Source organism: Octodon degus, unplaced genomic scaffold, assembly GCF_000260255.1.
Source record: "Octodon degus isolate 3935 unplaced genomic scaffold, OctDeg1.0 scaffold00038, whole genome shotgun sequence".
NCBI classification, from domain to species: Eukaryota; Metazoa; Chordata; class Mammalia; order Rodentia; family Octodontidae; genus Octodon; species Octodon degus.
In genome coordinates this window covers 4274860-4283138 of record NW_004524614.1, presented here as the reverse complement: position 1 = coordinate 4283138, position 8279 = coordinate 4274860, and the positions used below count along the sequence as shown (strand labels likewise).

Genomic DNA, 8279 nt, shown 5'->3' with positions numbered 1-8279 from the left:
GTCACCGAGAGTTCCTATTTTTTTCTTTTATTTATTTTTTTGTGGTGGGGAGAGGATCTTTAAAATGGAAGCCTTCACACTGAACTAACCTAACCCTCATCCCTTTCTAAAAAATTTCTTATTTCTTTTTTTTTTAAATGATTTATTTATTTATTTTGTGTGTGTGTGGCCAGCTCAGCCCACCAGGGGGCGGGGCTGGCTGGCATGTGGTGCTGGGGGATTGAACCGCGGTCCCTGTGCTTTGCTTAGCTTAGCTTGTTCTAAGTAGGTGCTTTAGACCACTGAGCCATCTCACCAGCCCCTCTTATTTCAATATGGGATCTTTTTAACTCACTATGGTTGCCCAGGCTGGGTTTAACTTTTCAGTCCCCCTGCCTTAACTTCTGACAGTTCTGGGATTACAGGTATGTACCCCATGACAGCCAGTAATCTCAATCTCTCTCATATATATATATATATATATATATATATATATATATATATTAAACTTTATTCCTCGGAGATGACATTGCCAATAGTCACAGATCTACATACAGTACAGTTTGTATTTCTATTCTACTTTTTGGATGAATCTCTGGCCAGAATATGTACATTTCCATAGTGATCTTGCATCTTCAAAGTTTTCCAGAAATGTGGACTCCATATTATTCTCATTTTGCTTTATTGATTGAGTTATAGTGCTTTGGGGCTGAATTGTCTCCAAGTGAAGCTTTTTGATTCTTAATTTTGATTTGTACTGTAACTATGCTAGTTTTGCTTCACTATTATTCTGTAACATCCTTAAAATTCTAGTAAAATTTCTAATAAGCTAAACAGATCAATTTTATGAGCAAATCATTAGGAACCAGCACTTGCCTATTCTTGTTAAAGTTTTATCTAAGGGACGTTAAAAAAAATTCAACATTTGGTCTTTAAAATAGTCTTTCAGGTTGTCAAATGAAGCAGGTAAGCAATTAGGCTTCTTGTCTCTGCCTCTGGTCTACCATTCAGGCTGTACTCAGATGCTGGAGGAGACTAGGGTTGAAGTTATTTTGACTACAGTACTTGCTGATCAAAGACTAAAACATTTTCAGACATTAGCAAAATTACTCTGGCTAAAGTCTTATGTATGCCAGAAATTTCTGAAATACTGTAGACATGTTGGGGGAAATTGACAGTGATCTTAATTATTATAATGAACTACATGGCTTTAAAATATTTCTGCAAAATAATTGAACAAAAAAAAATTTTTTTTTGCATTGAAGCTTGATGATTCCTGTAGTAAACAGATTACAATAAAACTGTGGTTGTTGGTTAAGTTCTATTAATTGCTTTTAATTCTCTTTGACTTTTTCTCTTGGTCTTCTGTTAGCCTTTCTGCAGGTCGCTTCAATCATTTTCCTGGTTTGTAGTTTGCTTAGGTCTTATTTCTGCATGTGAGTCCTTTCGTAAGTTGTACCAAAAGTATCTTGGGACACATTTTTCTTCTTTTTTGGCTTGAGGGCTTTTGGCACTTTTGTAGATAACTTATAAAGGTCATCTGAAGCCAGGTATGTCCTCTTCAGAACCAGGTCCAAAGAAGATCCCATCTCTTCCAACTCAATTTGTGGTGTTCTGCAACTTGATTTCTTCAAAGGCAATTTATAGCTGCAAAAGTAAACCTTCCCCTTCAGAGCAGCGAAGTGTAGAACATACTCTAACCTAGCCAGGCAGATGTTTGCTACTGTGGGGCCTCTGAAGAAATTAATAAGAAGGCTTTTCATCCTTCTGTAGTCTTCTTTCACATCAAAATCATCGCCAGCAAATATTAACATGGGTTTTGTTCCCTCAGGACATTTACTGTTCTTAATATCTTTTAGAGACACAAATCTCTCAATACCTAATTCAATCATATCCAGCACGTGGTAGTCATATATACGACCTATTGCTAGGTTATTGGAATGCTTCTTTTTATAGGATCCAAACATAAATAAAGAACAATCTGAAAAGAATTCCAGTGATGTCTGATCTTCAAATGGTCTTATAGTATTTTTCTCTTATACAGAACTCCATATGTTTTTTGTTTTTTGTTTTTTGGTTTTCTTTAGTGTATACACATCTTTCAGGACTTGGGTCACTGTTGCGTTTGCATTTCCCCCTTTAATCAGCATGGCATTTTTATATATTTTCACTAAGTTTTGGTTCTCTCTTCTCAAGGATTCACTCGGTTCTTTTTGTTTTGGGCTTTACAACTAAGCCCAAGGCATTCATCGCTACCACAGCTCAGTCTGGCCAATACAGGTGCACTGAGAGGATGCATCACTACATGGTAATACATGCCTGTAATCCCAGAATTTAGGAGGCTGAGACAGGTGGATTGCCACGAGTTTTATGACAGTCTGGACTATATAGTGAGACCCTGTTTCAAAAAAAAGCTTTTTAAAATTTTAACACACTTTTTGTCTGGTGGCAGCCATCAGGTAAGCCAAGTTGGGTGTGTACAAGTACATCCAGGAGCTGTGGAGGAAGAAGCAGTCAGATGTGATGCGCTTTCTGCTGCGGGTCTGCTGCGGGCAGTACAGCCAGCCCTTGGCACTCCAAAGGGCTCCTCACCCCACCCAGCCGGACAAAGCTCGCAGACTGGTATAAGCGCTTCCCTGGCAAGCGCAAGGGCCTGAGTTCAATCCCTGATTCTGGAAAAAAAAAAAAAAAAAAAAAAAGGTCAAATGGGATACAAGGCCAAGCAGCAATATGTCATATACAGGAATCACATGTGCCCCGGTGGCCACAGACGTCCAGTTCCTTTTTTTTTTTTTTTTTAAATAAACACTTTCTATTAATTTTATTGAGAAACAAATAGCAATAAGACAGTTTAAAAAAAATTTAGTAGGACAGTTACAATAATGAATGCGTTGCATATTGTTGTGTTCATAGTAGTTATTCATAGCACAAGATGCAGACATGCTATCCTGTCCAAACATTATTAGTATAAATCTTTCTTCCTATTGAATTAAGAGAAAGTAGCTGTATATCTATCCTAATATATATATATATATATATATATATATATATATTTCATTACAAAATGGTCCTTCATTCATATCCCCTTTTTTGGTTTAGTTTTGTCAGAGATGGGTATTCCATTGCCATTTAAATCTTGTAGTTGTGTGAATTCAGCAAAATAATCCAATATAGTCCAGTAGTCTGTAATAGTAGTGGGTTGTCCATAGGACTGGCAATGTCAGAAGTTGTTGACCTGAGCCTTTTACAGCTCAGCATATTAATATGGCTTTACTTCTTGTACCTCAGTTTTATACTTTTCTGCTGGATTGTTAGGACCAAGATAAAGCAAGATCTATGTAACTAGAAATGTAACTTTTGTATCTGACAAGGTCAGTCAAATCCCCTCAGGATTTACCCTGAGACCGTGTACCACACTTTGTAGATCCTTTGTCAGTGTCAGCCATGTGGATGAGTCACAGCCATTGCTTGACCAATTTGCTCTCTGTGAAAGCCTGAGAGAACGTTTTCTCTCTAGGTGACTCTCCTTAGGCACATTATACATCATCAATCAACATTTTATTAGTATGTGTTTGCCGTACCTAAGCATTCATCTTGAGAACTTTTCACACCACTAGTCCTACCTATCCATCTTGTGTGCCCTAGTTAGGACCCTATTGTGTCATTGGGTTGCTTTCTGACTCTAGGCCTTCCCGTGCAGTGCACCTGGATTGCAGCTACAGAGATGTTGATCTCATCTTGGGGAACTGGTTCCTATACATCTCGCATGTCTCCTTCTCTTTTCTTTATTTTTCTCCTAGCCTTTACATTGTCTTAATCAAATGAGAGATACCATACGGAATTGTTATTAAATATTTAAAACATAAGAAATGTCCCTACTTAAATGCAAATGGTAAAATGTGTTTTCCAGAATCACATAAATTTGCAGTGTTTTCATATTCAATTGGTAAATATCTTTGGGCTTGACATGTCAGTGAATTTTTTAATATCCAAGAGAGAGCTTTTTTATGCAAAATGATCCAATGAACCCTTTTGAGCTCCCTAATATATGTAACTTGTTATTATAGTTAATTAAAAGACTAAATTGTTTCTACAACTCTCAATCCATGCTATAATTTTTGCTAGTTGATTTATGAAGTAAATAATTTGTATTAAGAATAACCACAATCACTTTTGCTTGTCTTTGACTAATTTTAACTAGTAAACTACTGTGTTCAATATATTTGAGCTAAAAGCCATTCAAAAATTTACATCATTAAATTTCCTTAAACACTTACAAATTCAATATTTTTATTTTCTCAAACACATCACTGAAAACTACAACAATTTTAAGTTTTTACCAGATTTTTTATTTTTTATTTTTTTTCAGAACCAGGGATTGAGCTCAGACCCTTGTGCTTGCCAGGGAAGTGCTTATTCTACTGAGCCAGCTGAATTTATAATGTTAGTAAGCATTCAAACAGTTTATAAGCACAGTTAATTACATTCCATAATCCACTTCAGCTTTAAATCACAAGTATCCATCAGGCATTTTCAGTTAAAAACACAAAGCAAATAATTAAAGTTCCTAACATGTTAGACATTTTCTAACATACAATGTCTTGAACATTCAAATATGCCTATAAGAAATGTAAATTATTGTGCACTAAAATCTAGCCCTCATGAATTGACTACTACACTGTTTATACATTTCCATATCTTGATATTATTTCTACTAATTTATGTATTTCTACAAATTTGTGTTTACAAAGTCAAACTCATATCTAACTAAAGAGTGAAAATTATTATCTCCAGCAGTACCAGTTCTTTAAGTAAATATTTATAACTAAGACACACCTACAGATCTGGGTAAACTATCTGAATTAGAAAGGTACAATGTGGGATCAGATTTGTGATTCTTTACTTGTTCGGTGTCACTTACCACACCAACCAAGGTGCTCAAAAGTGTTTCCTTCACTGCCGTGCAATTTTACACATCTTAAACACACTCCTTGGGTAGATTTCAAATGTTACTTTTATGCAAACTTTATTTTTAGCTTTTATCATCCATTTCAGACAGATGGAATTCTTCACAAGCCACATGGAATTCAGCTAATTGTATGTCCAGTTCCTAAGGGAGCGACTTACAGCAAACCTGTCCATCATGGCGTTAACCAGCTGAAGTTTGCATGAAGCCTTCAGTCTGTTGCTGAGGAGCAAGCTGGATGCCACGGTGGGGCTCTGAGAGTTCTAAATTCTTACTGGGTTGGTGAAGATTCCACATACAAATTCTTTGAGGTTATCCTTATTGATCCATTTCACAAATCCATTAGAAGAAATCCTGACACCCAACGGATCACCAAACCAGTCCATAAGCACAGGGAGATGCGTGGGTTGACTTCTGCACACAGCAAGAGTCATGGCCTTAGAAAGGGCCACATGTTCTACCACACTATTGGTGGTTCTCATTGCAGCTTAGAGAAGGTGCAATCCTCTCCAGCTCCACTGTTACCGCTAATAATGTAAGTGATGTTTGTGAAATTCATAACCCAGTAAACAATTTAGGACAGTTCATCTGCTTAAAGGTGTTATTTGTTAAGTAGTCTACTGATTTATGAATGTTTTGTCAAATGGAAGTTAAAAGTGCAATAATGTTTGAAGACTATAAGTAATGGTGTATTTTTGTTTCTAATAAGTTAAGCTCTTTTGTCTTTGCTTTATCTTATTAGGGGGTTATATGTCAGAGTTTGAAACATGCTGTGTGGCATAATCAGTGTAAAATAAATTCTTTAAAAGAGATATGCTAAAACTAGCTCTGTAAATCTGTGAGGTCCATGTAATGAAACCTACAGTTTTTGGGGGGTATTGCAATACTCTGCTGGTTTGAAGAGGCTGGGTTTTTTGAAGTCCAGCAAATACAAACTTAAAATCAGGTAACCTTGTGTTATGATTATATGTAGAACAGGTTAGAGCTTTTCTCAAATTCATAATTCCCATTTATACAACTGATTCTTCTGAAAGTGTCCAAACTCCTGATTTGACTCCATGAAATTGTGAATTTGATGCACAGTAGTCAGCAGTGATGTTTAGACTGTATTTAGTTCATGGATATTGAATGAATATTGGGTAAATATAATGTTTGTAAATGTAAGAAATGCTAGTGTGGGAAACTCGTAAAGTGGCCATTCAGTAAATACCTGAGAATACTTTGATTCCTATAACTACATAGGGGGAAAGTACTGGCCCCAAGGTCAGTTGATGTCACTGCAAGTTCATGGTTTTAATATTTTTGTGTTCTCATCCCTGTTCAGACTGCTGTACAAAATTCTGGGTTTGCTGACTTAAAAAGTAAGGGGTCGGGCAGTGAGATATCAATCAGTCTAAGCACCTGCTCAGGCAAGCGCAGGCTGGCCACCAAGACTGGGTGAGACTGGGCCTGGTGGCACACTGTAATCCCAGTGCTGGGGAGGCTAAAAACAGGAGAATCACTACTGAGTCTGAGTTGTAGAGTGAAACCCTGCACCAAATATAAAAAGAAAAAAAGATCTAGCTGTTAATATAATCAGTACTTTCCCAGTACTGATTTTTCTTTCTATAGGGGCTTCAAAAGTGTCAGATGATATTCAGAAAGCACTTGTATTTTTTTTCAGAACCAGGGATTGAACTTGGGCCCTTGCACTTGCCAGGGAAGTGCTTATTCCACTGAGCCATCTCCCCAGCCCCCAGAAAGCACTTGTTAACATAAAACCTTCGAGACCTGAGCTTTTATCAAAATGAGCAAAGGGCCCATACATTTTTGACTGTAGAGGTTCGAGTAAAGGAATAAGTATCTACTAAATTAAAACCAAAAAAAAGTAAAAAAAAAAATTTAACACATATCTCTGACAAAACTAAATAAAGAAAGAGGATGCAAATGAAGGACCATTTTGTGTCTGTACATACAAAATAGTTAGGATAGATACACAGCTACTTTCTCTTAATTCAATGAGAAGAAAGATTTGTGCTAATAGTGTTTGGACGGGATATCGTGTCTGTATCTTGTACTACGAATAACCACTAAGAAGACAACACTATGCAGTGTAATGATTGTTGAAACTGTCCTACGAATCTGTTTTGAAGCTCTCATTTGCTATTTGTTTCTCAATAAAATTAATGAAAATAAATAAATAAAATTTTAACACATAAAGGACTGGTCAAATAGCTCAGCTGATTAAGGCTCCTGCAAGCAGGCATGGAGGGGGGGCGGGGAATGGGGGCTGGGGGGTTGGGAGGCTGGGGGTGGTGGTGTTCCATCCCGTGGCCTGCTGTGCTGGCCCTGTCCCCAGGCATGCTGAGACAGCAATTGAGACCGGGAGTGGTGGCTCACGCCTGTAATCCCAGCTCTTAGGAGGCTGTAAACAGGCAGATCACTATGTGTCCAGTCTAGTAGTGAGATCCTGAACACCCTTGTAGACCCTTTCCCAACAATACAAAAAAAGAAAAAAGAAAAATTAGGAGACTTTACAATGTACACTAGTCAAAAAAGACTTCAGTTAAAGGAACATTTGAACAAAGCTCTAAAGAAAGTGAGAAGAACATTACCAGCCGAGAGGACAAGAACAGAGATCTCTGAATGGTCAGGATCTGATGTATCTAAGCAAGGAAAGATCAATGGTCTGGATCACAGAGGAGGACAGCATGGGATGTCTATTCTGTCTGACCAGTAGGAATTGGAGTTACTTTGGTTTTTATTTGGAACTGGGAAAGGCATTGGAAGGTTTTGAAGAAGAGCAACATAATCTTGCTCAGGTTTGTAAAAATTCATTGCAACTCCAGAACTTGGGGAGGCTAAGGCAGGAGAATGACAAGTTCAAGCCCAGCCTGGGCAACTTCACAACTTAGGAGAGCCTGACTCAACATGAAAACATTTTAAAAATGGCTGAGTCCTAGACAAGCTGATGTTCATGTGTGCTATGGTTTAAATAATGTTGTGTTGTAAGTTTCTGAAAATACTACAGATGTGTTTTTTGTGGTATAGTACTATTTTTTACAAATTAGTACAATGTCAGGTTCTGTGTCTCTTGTAGGCCTGTCAGGATCAGCTTTTTGATCTCTGGATAGGCAGAGTCAATACCCTCTTCGGCCTGTGGCAGTCATTAAAAAAACAAGGGGGAGGGGGGACTTTGGTCCCTCTGCATCCTTTAAGAATAAGGAATCCAAGTCTCTTGGGGAGAAATTAAGATGGGTAGAAAGAGAACAAGGAAAACCACTAGTTTTTAAAACTTGTACTTTATTTTTTTTTTATTTGTGTGTGTGTGTGTGTGTGTGTGTGTGTGTGTGTG

At 37.4% G+C, this 8279-nt stretch overlaps 1 pseudogene; it reads right to left on the bottom strand.

Annotated features, from left to right (window-relative positions):
• Positions 1–1303: 1303 nt before the first annotated feature.
• On the bottom strand, positions 1304–2229 carry LOC101575023 (annotated as a pseudogene).
• Between the last annotated feature and the right edge of the window lie 6050 nt (positions 2230–8279).